General features: G+C 39.8%; 1 long non-coding RNA gene across 2 annotated transcripts in view; it reads left to right on the top strand.

Moving 5' to 3' along the window:
* The first annotated feature begins 15,182 nt into the window (after positions 1 to 15,182).
* The window catches only part of LOC107970808 (uncharacterized), a 58,295-nt gene continuing 58,138 nt past the window's right edge, over positions 15,183 to 15,339 (top strand). For both annotated transcript variants that reach the window (XR_008547139.1, XR_010155838.1), the window contains exon 1: positions 15,183 to 15,246. This is a non-coding gene — a long non-coding RNA (uncharacterized LOC107970808). The remainder of the gene's footprint in view (positions 15,247 to 15,339) is intronic.

Here is a 15,339-nt window from a genome sequence, read left to right as displayed (position 1 = left end):
TTCCTCCACTTCCCCATAAATTGCCACTAGTTTTGGATTTTTTCTGCTATTAACAGTTACCTGTGTAACTACAAAAAATACACTCACATCCTTACTTCTAATTCCATCAACCATTTGACAGTACCTCTTAATTCTTTGATTTGTGAGGTGAAAGTATGAAAGCCCTTACCCTTTCCTTCATTTCTTGATTCCTCCTAATCTCAACCAAATGCTTAATTTTAATGTATGTTTTCAAGAAAAAAGAAAACAAAAAACGTGAACCTCATTCTGCAACTACCCCTAAGTCTTCCTTTTTAGGCTAACCCCGTGGGTTGATTCTAAGAGTTGAAAATTGATCAGCAGTGATTACATTATGACTATGTAAAGATTGTTCACTGCTTAGCTGCATAATATACTATGATTTTATATCTTTTTTTCATAGCTTTGTGATTTTCTTGGAATTTCTAATTATTTCCTCCTCTCCATCCCCATCTTTTGCATTACTGTGATTTTTTTTACAACTTGATATTCCAATTTCTTAAAGATAGCATCAAATTTGTGGATTACTTCAGCTCATATAAATTTTTTTTTTCCAGATACCTGCCTTTTAAAGCCCTTGTCCCACCAGCTCCAAGCTGGACTTTTCTTCTCTAGATTTATTGAAAAGCTAAAATGGAAGAGACAATTAAGCCATGTCTTCCTTCCATTTTTCTCCCGTTTGGCTTGTTTCTTTAACTCCCTATTTTTCTCTTTTTTGGTTTACTCTCTTGTTTTATTGGAACACATCCTTGAATCACTTCTATAAGAAAGGTATATGGGAGGTAAACTTACTAAGTCCTTCCATGACTTAGAATAACTTTATTCTACTCTCCAATTATATTGATAATTTGATTGAATGTTGACTTTTTCATTTAAAATCATTTTTCCTCAGAACTTTGAAGGCAATGTTTCATTGTCTTCTAGAATTCAGTATTGCTGAAAAGTTAGATGACAATCTGATTTTTTGGGGAAAAAAAGGCAATTTGGTTTTTTTGCTTTGAATATTTTTTGGATTAAAAAATCTTTGATATTCTTAAATTTCACCATTCTGTGACTGAATATGGGTCATTTTTCATTCATTTTGTGTAGTATTCTAGTATTTTTTTCCTCCTTTTTTTCTTCGGTCTAGAGACTCATGTCTTTCAGCTCTGATAAATTCCCTTTTAAAAATTTGTTTGTATTCTCTCATTTTGTTTGGTTTTTTTTTTGGAGCTTCTACTCACTGGACATTAGCCTCCTGGATTTGTACATTACAATTTAGCCTTTTTTCCACATTTTTAAACTACTTGTATTTTCTACTTTCTTGGAGATTTCCTTGATTTTATCTTTTAATCAATTTATTAAAACTTTGCTTAAATCACTATACTTTTAATTTCTAAGAGGTCTTTCTTATTTTGGGTCATTCCTTTTTTATAGTATCCAGTTCTTGAATTATAATCTTAATATTTTTAAATTCTGTCAGAGATAATTCTTATAGTTAAAATATTATTTTTTAGTATGTATTCTTAAAATGTGCAAGTTTGTGTATATCTTGCGTGGGTAATGAGTATGGACACGTCCATGGACATACATTTCTCAAGGGTTGGTATTTAAAAAATCTACTAAGAGATATTATTTTTCCTTTTGGTAGAATGCAACTTTCTTCAGTGTAAGTTGAGTTTTCAAAATATGGAGTTCACATGTTCAGAATATGTACTTTCTCACTGAACTAGACCAACTGCTGCATTGAATTTGCTTTAGAGAAATTTGTTTTTCTTCTTTCAAAAATTCGGGGTTCTTTTCTTTTTATTGTATATTTATATCTCGCATGTCAGTTGATGATCTGAAGCCAAGGGACCAATACTGGGTAATGTATGACCAGAGCCAGATGAGAATACTTAGTAGCTGGGACAGAAACTCTCGCAAGTGTTTAGAAACTGATGTCCTCTCAGAGTAGTCCTGGGATGTAGATGCAGTGGGAGGGCAGGGGAGAAAGGTCATTAATCTGGTAATTGACCCTTTCAGCATCTGCTTTCCTCCAGATATACTAGTTGGGTGATCTAATTGCATGGTTGTTCAGAGTTTTAAAAGTATATGCAAATTGATAAACTATGCACCAAAATAGTAGCCATGCTTATTTCTGGGTTTCAGGATATGGGGTGTTATCTTTCCTTTAAAAAAATATATATCTGGCCAGGCACAGTGACTCACGCCTGTAATCCCTGCACTTTGGGAGGCCAAGGTGGGCGGATCATGAGGTCAGGAGTTTGAGAACAGCCTGGCCAACATAGTGAAACCCCTTCTCTACTGAAAATACAAAAAATTAGCTGAGCATGGTGGTGGTCACCTGTAATCCCAGCTACTTAGGGGGCTGAGACAGGAGAATCTCTTGAACCCAGGAGGTGGAGGTTGCAGTGAGGTGAGATTGCGCCATTGCACTCAAGCCTGGACGACAGTGCGAGACCCCGCCGCAAAAACAAAAACAAAAAATATATCCTTATTTCTAAATTTCCTACAATGAACATAACTTACGTAATAAGAAAATAATTTATTTTTAAAGTGTATGTATGAAGCTTTCTTCTGAATCTCCATTTACTATGTTGAAAGTAGCAAAAAAAAAAAAAAAGTAAGTAAAAAAATAAATTTTAACTCTAGAGCTAGTGACTGTATCTGAGATGAAAAGACTAAACTCCTTCAATGGAGAGGGCCAAGAATGTGATAGAGAAAGGGGAAGGAGAGTGGGTAAAAATATTGGTGGGGAGGATATACAGAAGGAGGTGGGAGCAGAGAGAAGAGGCCTCAGGTATATACTCTTCTGCCCTTCTCAATGCTGACAAATGGTGGAATCATGACTTTGGATATAGTCTGGATTTGCAGATGGAATATAATTGAAATTGGACAGCTGAACTTTCAGTATTACTGTGGTGGAAACTCATGAGGTAGGTTTCTGCCCTGGTATAATAATTCAGAAATAAGTTACACATGTGGTTGGATGGTATGTGCATCACTGACTGCCCATTTAAACAGGCAATATTCAGATCACCCATACCACCCAGGCAGCCTCTGCTTTGAAGAGGGCTTTTGAGAGAAGGCTGGCTTCTCCCTACTGAGGATCTATTCATTTGTAAAATCAACAAATGCAATGGGACCTGTACTGAGATTTTTACTCAGAGGCCAGAGTTTAAAATGCTGTCAGGATTGAACGGAATGTAAAAACCACATCACCACAGAATTGCATTAATGAATGATCTGGAAGATGGACTGAAAGTAAAATTTTGATGTACTCTCAAGAGAATGAAAGCAAAACATTGGAATACAAAACTGACTTTTGTATTCTCTCTTTGTTAAAAGGAGGATAAATGTTATCCATTAGAAAGAGTCCATTCTTTTTTGGGAATCCCTATAATTCAGGAATTTGCATCTATGGGCATTATTGAGAAATGCCAGTGTTTAGAAATCTTGTGCCTTGAACAGCTTGTTGGGCTATATTTTAGTATGTTTGAGTCACACAACGACCAACTGGCCTAAGAGACTTATTTTAAAATTCTAAGCCTGGAGTATCTAAGAAGACTTTGAAACCAACCCCTAACTTTAGGGGAGGTCAAATTTAATAATCGCAAAATCAAACTACAATCTTATATTGTATAACTGACTTAGTGATTACTGCTAAAAGTGAATTAACAATACCTAACAATAAATCAAAGGACAAATACTAACTGTGATATGCCTCTCAATATACGACATACCTGTCAAATTGAGTCACTTTCAAGCTTATCATGAGTGCAATGACTTGTTATGTCTTGTCATACCTTTTTAAAAATATATACTGTCAGTGTCAGGAACTGTGGCTTCTTTTGTTTTTCTGTATTCTGAGAGCAAGGGTTGCAAACCTCCCACTCTCCAGCCACTCCCCCAAAACACACGAATATACTCAAACAGCGTAATTTTTATTGGCTTATTCTTAAGGGTGATATCTTAACATCTTGGTGTAACAAGAGTTTCAGAAACATAATAACACCAGCTAATGTTTTTGTGTGCTTGCAGTGTACCAGACAGTCTTTTAAATGCTTTACTTGTATTAATTTATTTAATCCTCACAGCAACCTGATTAGATAATATGGTCATTATGGATTGAATTATGTCCCTCACACACACAAAAAGATATGCTGGAGTCCTAACCCCTCAATACCTCAGAATATGACCTATCTGGACATACAGCTTGTACAAGAGTAATCAAGTTAAAATGAGGTCACTAGGGTATATAGTAGTAGAAGATGTAGATGGAAGATGGAAGATGTAGATGGAAGATGACCAGAAGAGACACTGAGAGAAGATGCCATCTACAAGCGAAGGAGAAAGGCCTAGAACAGATTCTTCCTTCACAGCCCCCAGAAGGAACCAACCCTGCCTACACCTTAATTCAGATTTCTAGCCTCCAGAACTGTGAGATAAACTTCTGTGAAGTCATCTAGTTTATGATACTTTGTTACAGCAGCTCTTGTAAATGAATATAATTGTACTATTATTATTGTCCCCATTTAAAAGTTGAGGAAACTGAGGGCAGAAAGGTTAAGTAACAAGACTGAAGTTTGGCCTGGTGTGGTGGCTCACACCTGTAATCCCAGCACTTTGGGAGGCTGAGGTGGGTGGCTCACCTGTCACCTGATATCAGGAGTTTGAGACCAGCCTGGCCAACATAGTGAAACCCGATCTCTACTAAAAATAGAAAAAAATTAGCCGGGCGTGGTGGTGGGCACATGTAATCCCAGCTACTCGGGAGTCTGAGGCACGAGAATTGCTTGATCCCAGGAGGCGGAGGTTGCAGTGAGCTGAGATCACGCCACTGAACTCCAGCCTGGATGACAGAGCAAGACTCTGTCTCAAAAAACAAAACAAAGACTGAAGTTTATGGCTAGTCAATGGGATGAAAACTCAGTCTGCTTCCAAATTCTGTCTTCCTAAATGGCTAAGGTATTTGACCTCTCTAAATTCAATTATTGTAGACATTGCTCTTGGTTCCAACTCTCCCTACCAACCTCTTTCCACCCAGTGCAGGGCACAGTTATGATGAACCATTGAATAAAGTGAACCTGAAATGAAACAAAACAAAACAACAACAAAATAACATAACAACATCAACAACAAAACATCTAATACATATAGTGAGCCCTAGTATCAGGCACTTATTATGATCAGGAACTGACAATATAAAGATAATATTATTCTGGTCTCTGTTCAAGACCTCACACCTTACAAGGGGAACATGCTCCTTACTTAGGGTGAGGGAGCCCCACAGGGGTGCATAGCAGAGAGATGAGTCAATTTCACCTAGGAAGAGGCAAAGACCTCTATGGAAAATACCCCATGTAGGAGATAACCTTGAGTTGGGCCTTGATAAGTGGAAAGAATTTGATAGATGGCTAACTAGAGAAATGTTTGTAAATAGTTTCATTTTGGTTAATGTAGTTGGATACGTAGGATTAGTAGCTCTAATTTTAAGAATATATGAATGAAAAAGCAACACTGGAGCTCTAGGCAATTGCTTGGCAAGGCTACTTTTATCAAATGAGAGAAGAGCTGTAGACACTAGATAGTTTCTACTTTTCACAGTTATACTCCAATGGCCATTGGCTTAAAGTTTAATAAACCTGCATGACCTAATGGAAGAAAGACTTGGGAACCTTAATTGGATTCTCAGGGGCAGTTGAATCTGTACCAGTTGAAACTGGGACCAGTAAGGGAGGCTGATTAAAGTCTCAGGGTCAGGGTAATATTGAAGCTGGAATATAATCTGGAATATAGTTGTGTTTTGTTTGACCTTCACAGTATTGGCTAACACTGAATGAACAGCTTCCTCATAATATTAAAAATTTCTGTCTTCTCCTAAAAATATAAATCAAAAGACCTGGCAATATTGGGCCTGCATTTCTATAGGGGCTTCCTTTGTGTATTGGTCCAGGTAGGCTATCCTATCTTGTCCTAACAAGAGACGCAAACCTGTAATAAATCATCAGAGGAATACATTGTTTTTTATTCATATGAAAATCCATCTGTCAATGTAATTTAGGTAGCTTTTCTTTGAGTGATGACACAGGAACCTAGACTTCTAATCTGTGGCTTTGCTGTATTTGTTGCATTGCTCTCAAGATCTCCTGTGGTATCTTTTTCACTTCAGTAGGGGGAAAAGAAAGAGTGAATAACTGAGTGGGAGATTTTTCATGGACCAGGCCTGGATTGAGCACTCATTCCTACTACATACATTCCATTGGCCAGAATTCAGTCACATGGCCCTAATTAATTATAAGGAAAGCTAGGAAATATAGTCTAGCAGGAAGAAAAGGAAACAGAGTTTGTTAAGCACGTAGCAACCACATATGTATTCTCCAGCTCACCATAGCTCCTACTCAGACTTCTTCACTAATTTATCTACCTAGCTTCTGTAGGCATTTGAGTTTGCAATTCCCAGTTTAGGCATTGAGAATTGTAGTAGAAATTACTCAGATTTGGAGTTAGACAGACCTGTTTGAAAATTAGTTGGCCACAGTATTGCTTCAGATAATAGGGTCTTAAGACAGACCAAAACATAGTTGCTTAAATGAGATAAAAGAAATACTCCCCCACATAGAAGTCCAAGTTGATAGTGATTCTAGAATGGAGGGCAGCTCTACCACTGAGGTCATTCAGAAATCCAAATTCCTTCTATCTTGTTGGTCTGCCACCCCTAAAGTGTGGTTCTGGTCCATGTGATTGGACCAGGTGGTTTACTTTCAACACTAGTGGGAAGAAGGAAACAAGAACTGGAGGGCATGACCTGGAAGTTAATCACATCCTTTCCTTCTGTTCACATTCCATTAACCAAAATACAGTCACCTGTCCCACAAAGCTGCAAGGAGATCTGAAAAATGTGACCATTTGCTGGGTAGGCATGTGCTAAGCTATAATTTGGAAAATTCAGTTACTAAGAGAAGAATGAGGGAAAACTATAAATAGATCACAGTCACGTACTATTTGTGTGGCCTTGAAAAATAATAAAAATAAACAGAGGTTCAGTTTTCTTATATAACAAGAGATCTGAAGGTGGGTTGTTGTTTATCAGGCTAATAATGTTTGGGAAAATATTTCACTGAATTTTCTTTTGGCTTTTCTCTCATGATTCCAAGATAGATGTTCAAGTTTCAATCATCACATCCAAATTCAGGTAAAGAGGAAGATGAAAGATGTACCAGTTGCATCTTTCACATTTATCAGGAAAAGCAAACATCTTCGCAAACTCCCAAGGCATTCAGTGAGTGACAAATACATATTATATCAAAAGAGTTACTTATTTATTCTTTTTTGTTTCCTTTTCAGTTAACACGTAATTTTACATATTTATGGGCTAGAGAGTGATATTTCAATCCATGTATACAATGTGTAATGATCAAATTATAGTGATTAGCATGTCTATTTTTAATCATTCCGAACCTCAGTTTTCCCATCCATTATATGGGATGCTAAGACCTATCTCATGGAATTGTTGTGAGAGTCAATGAAATAATATTGTTGTCTAGAACACTGCCTGACATATGATAGATGCTCAGTGAAGGGAAGAACTTATTATTTCAGGCAGTGAACCTTGACAGTTCTGTATTTGAATCCACATGACCTTGATTAAGTTGCTTACCTTCTTTGAATCTGTTTCCTCATCTTGAAAGATGGGGATAATTGTATCTTCTTTTTACAGAGCTGTTGTGAAGATTAAGTGGAGTTACATATATTAAGCACCTGGCTCACAGGAGCAACTCTTTTAAAGTTTAAGCAGGAGCCATCCTGAATTTACTTGGAGTGAGTAGGAGAGAACAGGAGATGCTGGGTATATGTTGCTGAGATAGCTTTTCCCAGCACACTCACGGAAGGATGGGGTTGTGTAAACATGATGACTATAGCAAAACACCAATAGGGAGGGATGATGGGAAAGCCAAACACAGGTCAGGTCAGTAAAGGAAGCACAAGACCAGGGGCCAGTTCACTCTTCTACCTGAAGCAGAGACAGCACCAGGTGAGTTTCAATGGGGCTCTGGTTACCTTCCCAGGTGGAAGGCCAGGCCCTTCTCAGTTATACAGCAGTGGGGAGCTCTGATGGTCTGGAGATGATCAGCAAACTTTGACAGGGCTCTGTCAGTGTCATCCCAACAGCCAGTTCTTAGGGCAGCAGAGGACCCAGGACAGATCTCTGAAGGATGCCTTCTTCATCAGGGTGGCCAAGCAGCTGTGTTGGGGCAGGAGTTCATGGCAAGCAGATATGGGTGAGGTTAGCCTCATGAATTACAAAGAGGCTGAAAATGAAGGCTTCGTTCCTGGGGGCAAATTTGGCCAACACTAGAAGGAGGGCCTTTCCCCTTCATGACTCTTGGGAGGGGTTTGCTGGGGGAAAGAGACATTGAGAGGCAAGATTAAATAGCTCAGTGTTTACCCCAATCAGTTTACTCCCTACTCTTTGTCTTTCTTTCTCGCTCCCTCCATACTTTCCTTCTTTCTTTTTCTCCCTCCTTCCTTCCTTTCCTTCCCTTCCTCTCCTCGCCCCTCCCCTCCTCTCCTCACCTCTTCTCTCCTTTCTCTATTTTCCTTCTTTCTTCTTTCTTTCTCTTTCTTCTCCTTTCTTTCTTTCCTTCCTTCCTTCTTTTTCCTTCCTTCCTTCAGCTTTATTGAGATATGATTTGTGTGCCAACAATATAATTCAGTGGTTTTTAGTATAGCTGTTTGTGCAACTATCACCAATACCCACTTCCAGAACAATTTGATCACTCCAAAAAGAAACCGTGTACCTGATAGCAGTCAAATTCCCTATTCCTCTATCCCCAGCCTCTGGCAATCATTAACTACTTTATATCTCTATGGATTTGCTTATTCTGGACATTTCATGTACTTTTGTGGCTGGCTTCTTTCACTTTGTTTGAAAACCTTTGTTTTCAAGGTTTATTCATGTTGTAACATGTATCACTCCTTCAATCTTTTTTGGTCGATGATTTCCCCTTATATGGCTATACCACATTTTATTTATCAATTTATCAGTTGATGGACAGTTGAGCTCTTTTCATCTTTCGGCTATTATGAATAACACTGCTAGAACATTTGTGTACAAGTTTTTGTGTGGACATGTTTTCATTTCTCTTGGGTATATACCTAGGAGTAGAACTGCTGGGTCACATAGTAACTATATGTTTAACCTCTGAGGAACTGCCAGACTGTTTTCCATAGTGACTGTACCATTTTGCATTCCCACCACTGTGTATGAGAGTTCCAGTTTCTCCACATCCCCTTTTGCTGGTTTGCAAAAGGAACACCAGCTGTCTGAACCAATACTTGTTATTGTCTTTTGTATTATACCCATCCTAGTAAGTGTGAGGTGGGACCTCATCGTGGTTTTGATTTGCATTTCTCTGATGACTAATGATGGTGACACCCCCACCTTTTTTTTTTTTTTTTCTTTTGAGATACAGAGTCTCACTCTGTTGCCCAGGCTGGAGAGCAGTGGTACAATCTCAGCTCACTGCAACCTCTACCTCCCAGTTTTAAGTGATTCTTCTGCCTCAGCGTCCTGAGTAGCTGGGATTATAGGCATAAGCCACCACGCCCAGCTAATTTTTGTATTTTTAGTAGAGACACAGTTTCACCATGTTGGCCAGGCTGGTCTTGAACTCCTGACCTCAAGGAATCCACCGACCTCGGCCTCCCAAAGTGCTGGGGTTACAGGCGTGAGCCGCCATGCCCAGCCGCCCCCACTTGTTTTAAAGAGCAAGCTGAGTGGCTCCTTCTGTGGCAAATAGCATGAAGATCATACAGCTTTTGGGGAAGGCCCAACATATCCCAGAATGGCTTCTGCAAAGACACAGAGCTTGTGCTCAGTTATTTAGAGAAGGGCTAAGAAGACTTGAGAAGAAGTGTTCTGAGGTGGCTGACAATTTGCTTCTGTTCTCCCAACTTGGATTACAGAGATTTTAGTTATCTCTCCCAGGGCTGAAGGATGGTAGTTCCAGCTGTAAGTGGAAAGTTGCTCTAAAAGCCAAGGTGGTTAATATAGTACAATATTCAATAGTGTTAAGCAGCTTCATTTGACTTTGCTGGAAACAAGGTTTATAAACAAGGTCAGGAATACATCAAGTGCCCTAGCAAGCCTTAGGCAGAAAAGGACTTAGCATTTAGAACTCTGGTTCCCAGCTGCTTGCTGAGTTCTCCTTTTCTATGAGCACGAACTGGTAATTAAAGACCCCAAATTGCTGAAAGTTAAGTGAGTAAAGAGTTTCGTGACCATCTCCATGGAGCTAGATGAAACTGCTCCCTTCTCCTCTTGTACCTGGACACCAAGGTCATGAAGAGGCTGCATCAAGCCCCAGGGAAAGAGAGGAAAAAAGAGTTACTTCACATTGTGTGCCCTGGTTTTTTAAAGCACTAAATTCACCTCTGCCTTCCTTGCCCACAATTCCCACTTCTCGCCCACAACTGTATAATAAAGCAGTAGACCTGAGATCTTATGAAATCTTGCCTGAAGTGCTCTTCACAAGGAATATTCTTTGAGCTAGTTCAGGGGACTAGGAAGGAAAAAGTCCTCTCCCTCTGCTTGGACAGATTAGAGAAAGATGGGAAAGGCAGGAATGCCTCCATCGATGTCTGGTAGGGAGGAACACCACAGGAAGAAGTAATACCATGTTGATTGTGTTTGAAGTGGGAGAACCTGGTATTTTCTGAAGAGCCACCATTTCAAACAGTGTTCTCATGACCCTCTGATGGTGTTTAAAAGGAGTGAGTTGAGGGGATAGAAGCTGGTTTGCAAAAGGAATACCAGGTGTCTGAATGATCTGCCCCTTTGAAATGTCTGGAATTTTCCTCTTCAAAGAACTGCTAAGTGGAATCTGGCTTTCAGATACTCTGAAAACGTCTCCAGACTTCAACAAGTTTCCCGGATTGTGTAGAGAGCACTTATGTACTTACAGGAATAATCATCTGTAACATCTATTGTACTTGGTGTCTGTTTTGGGTAAATTCCCAGCCATGAAAAGTACAAGCCATGATCTGTGGAGAAGGGAGTTGGTTGTGTCCTTTACTTTGTTGGTCAAGGATGAGGAGTACAAGTGGAAGGGGTGTTCTTAACAGGGAAGGAAATGGACTCATGCACATGCTGCAATTCAGAACCAAGAGATTTCCTGACGTGCTCGTGTGCGACTTAGGATGAAATGTGCTTGTAGTGGAAATTAAAAAAGACAGGAGATCACGCCCGTAATCCCAGCACTTCGGGAGGCCGAGGTGGGCAGATCACGAGGTCAGGAGATCGAGACCATCCTGGCTAACACGGTGAAACCCTGTCTCTACTAAAAAAAAAAAAAAAATTAGCCAGGCGTGGTGGGGGGTGCTGGTAGTCCCAACTACTCGGGAGGCTGAGGCAGGAGAATCGCTTGAACCCAGGAAGCAGAGGTTGCAGTGAGCCAAGATTGCGCCACTGCACTCCAGCCTGGGTGACAGAGTGAGAGTCTGTCTCAAAAAAAAAAATAAATAAAGACAGGAGAAAGCAGTCTTCTGGAGTGTTCTTGGGTAGGTGGGAGGTGAGGTGGAGAAAAAGGAAAAATGGTATTATGAGAATATATCTTTGTTCTAATGACTGGTATTCTGATGGAGAAATGAATAGCTCAATCCCCAAACTAGTGCCAGTGCTATAAATTTTCCTAGAATCAAGAATTCATTTTCAATCTAAATTATTTATTTTTTTTCCGAAACTTGTTCCCCAAACACCAACAGTTGACTCTTCTTTGGTGGTGAATGGATAAAAGGAGAAGCAGAAGAGGCAGTGGAGAGGCAGTTTGTAATACTAGTATAGTCCAGAATCCAGAAATCAAAGACTTTTCTGGTTATCCCTCTATTATAGTTAATTCTTTTGGATTCTTAGAAGGATTAAGATAATCTATATGAAAAGGTTTCTTTATCAAACTCACCTGGTTAATCTACTTGCTGGAGAGAATCCATAGTCTCATTAAAAGTTAATAAGTTCTTAGGCTAAAAATTGGAGTGTGTGTAACATATTTGTAACATTTAGCAGAACTATGTGGGAGGTTAGAATGCTGTAACCATACTGATTCTTTAAAAATAAAATGATTTACATGCCAAGTTGATATAAAAGCATTCCTCTGAATGAATACAAAAAAACATGTAGTATTCTGTGTAAGAAGCTCTGTAACTGTTTGGTAAAGCATTTTTTTCCACTGAGGATAGAATCATTAATGTATACATTTTCCACTGAAATCCAAGCTATTTTATTTTGGAGGTGAGTTTTGAAAAATTATACAAATTTATATAGTTAGCAATGTATACTTAGAAATAATAAAAAGGAATATTAAATTGCTTGTATATGTTTATTATAACTATAATCAGTGACCATAGTTTTAAAACCAAGAGCAGGGCACATAGTTTGCCAAACAGTCTTACACAATCATTAATTTTGAATGCATTGCTTGAATGTCTACTGTGTGCCAGATACTGTATTAGTTTCTGAGCATATGACAATGAACTGGAGTCACACACGGTGATCATAGAGCAGAATATTTCTTATTGAACTACCTCAGAAAATCTAGGTTGACTGATTGCTATAGTTATAAATCATGCCTAGTTGCATATTACTACATCTTTTGGTTGAATTTAATGGGTAATTTCTTTCATGTGACAAAATGTCACTATTTGTACATAAATTTCCACACAAGGTATAAAATAGGGTACATATGCTGTGGTTTATGGGCTTTTGTTAATGCAAAGTCCCTGAAGCCTACAATTTAGAAGTGGTTTACATTCCAGAAGTTTGTTTACAAGTCACTTGTTCAATGGTAGGTTTCCAAAGCCAATCAGCAAAAAACCTATTTAACCTATAAAGCAGCTGAAACCAAGCACTTGTCTTATAATTAAAACTAACCACTAGGTTTAACAATGTTTCTAAGGTTGAGGGCATTCAAAGTTCAATTTCGGTTCTATCCACAAGCACATTTTTCCTGGAAGCAGTGTGGAAATGCGAGTGGGAACATTTCCCTAATTCCAAGATAATCAAGGGAGCTACCACCTAAGCAGGGGCAGGTCCAGGCTTTGAGGTGGCCTGAAGATTAGACCACCTGGGGGGCCCTCTTTAAGAAGAATAATACAAAATTATATATGAGACCTTGCAAAGGGCCCGTGCAAGCTAGGACATCCGAAGTTTAAGCTTCATTGGTGTCCTTGGTAAATCTGTCTCTATAGCTATGGTAGGGTCAGGCCAGGGGTAACAATGGGTGGATGGGTGGGAGATTTGTGAGAGGAAGTTGAAGCTCTGTTGGGGAGCAGTTAAAGGGCTAAGAGAGATAGACACTAGGCCCCTAACATAGCCAGTGTAGGGGGATGGGACATTCAACAGCTATGATTGTTCCCATGCCAGAGATGGTGTTACCCTGACCTTTAACAGTCAGAGTCAAAGGCATGTTGTTAGAGGGACAGGACCTTTGGGGTGGCAGGATGGGGCCATACGTGGGACATTAACAGGATTGGTGAAAGGATGGGTAAGACTGGCTCAAAAGCGAAAAGCAGAGGGATGGGGATGGGGACAGATTCTATAGCTGAGGTGGGATGGGGCGCAGGGTTTAGGTTAGCTCCACATTGCTGTGATTAGCGGTTAGAAGGATCAGGCCAGCATTAGAAAAGGGGATTGTCAAGGAAGAAAGGAGGTGCATTCTCACCTGCAGCAGGTGGACAAAAGAGGCCACAGGTGCAGGGGCAGTAAGAAGGGGTGGAGTCCACTCGAGTTCAGAAAAGCATGATGTAAGGGGCCATGAATAAGTCAGAAGCCATGAGTGAGACACAGCCTGTAATTATGAAGAAGGATAACACTCACCAGGCCAGAGTGTGATTCGGATGCATATGAATTGAGAAAACCCAATCATTTCAGATGAATTAGAACAATGTGTTAGCAAACCCCACATGAATGTATAATCTGCAGTAGTTAGGCTTAGGATAAACTCTGGTGAGCACTCTGTGGTGACAAGAGATAAGCCCATGACCTTTAAATAAAGGCCACTGGCTTGGTTGAGAATAATTGTCTTTCCTGAGGAACAAGTGAAATGAGATTTTGATTTCTTACACCAGAAGAGCTTGAGACAAAGCCAGCTGAGAAATGTAGAGTCTGCACGTGAGCACCACTCAGTCATTTGCCCCTAAAACCTCTGTAGGAGAGAGACTCTGAATATGAGCCTTCTCTAATAGCTCAGCTTGGGTGACTTCTGTGGCCCCAGGCAGCTTGGGCAACTCCTCTGGCCCCAGGAGTTTGATCAGAGAAATTTCCACAATTAATGCTGTAAGTGTTCTTGTTTTGAAAAGAATGCAGTGGCCATTATGCCTATGCACGTATCTACAAATAGTGTCCTTTTAAAAGGCATCTATAGCATTAAGCAAAGATAAAGAATGGTAGTTATGAAATATAGGGGCGAGGTGCAAAAAACTAACGTAAAGCTAGTATGTTAGGAGTTCTGCAATGTGAATGTAAGGTCAGATGTTATATGAAAAACTACTGAGCTGTTTTTCTTTCTCATGGAGAAGGGTGTTTCAAAGCAAGAAACAGAAAATGTGAAGTATATCAGTCAGGCCCTCTGGCCAGAAAAACAAGCCGTTCCAGGTTTTTCTGACAGTAAATTTGACATAAAGAATTGGTTACCTATGAAACAGAAGAGGAGAGAAGCCAAACATGAAATGCAGAGAGAATTCCAGAGATTAGCAACCTTCTCTCACTTTAAGACTGGAAGAACAATAGCAGAAAGTGGCATTATCAGAGCCCAAGGCCATTCTGTGGGGACTAGAACCATAGTAGAGACTTTCCAGTTGGAGCTGAGACCACAGAGGGGACATTACTGGTGCTTGAAATACCACAGGGAACACAGAGAGAAACATACCCTGGCTTCTTTCTTCCTTTTACCCCTCATTCTAGTGCTCATGCCTTCCATTGGCTATAGCTAGCTGGACCAGAGGTCCAAGCAACCTGGGAAATGTAGTTTCTTTCAGCCAAAGCAGAGTACTGGATTCCTAAGAGAGCAAACTGCAGGTGGGCTGCATAGCACAACAAATTTAAGTTTTGTGTAATGAAGGATGTTGCCAAACTGCCTTGGAATTATTAGCCCTTTATGAGATCAACCCTGTAATAATGGTCATAATGTGTCCGGAATTGGTGGGTTCTTGGTCTCACTAACTTCAAGAATGAAGCCGTGGACCCTCGCGGTGAGTGTTACAGCCCTTAAAGGCAGTGTGGACCCAAAGAGTGAGCAGTAGCAACATTTATTGCAAAGAGCGAAAGAACAAAGCTTCCACAGA

Source organism: Pan troglodytes, chromosome 2, assembly GCF_028858775.2.
Source record: "Pan troglodytes isolate AG18354 chromosome 2, NHGRI_mPanTro3-v2.0_pri, whole genome shotgun sequence".
NCBI lineage: Eukaryota > Metazoa > Chordata > Mammalia > Primates > Hominidae > Pan > Pan troglodytes.
This window is presented reverse-complemented; position numbering and strand designations above follow the sequence as displayed.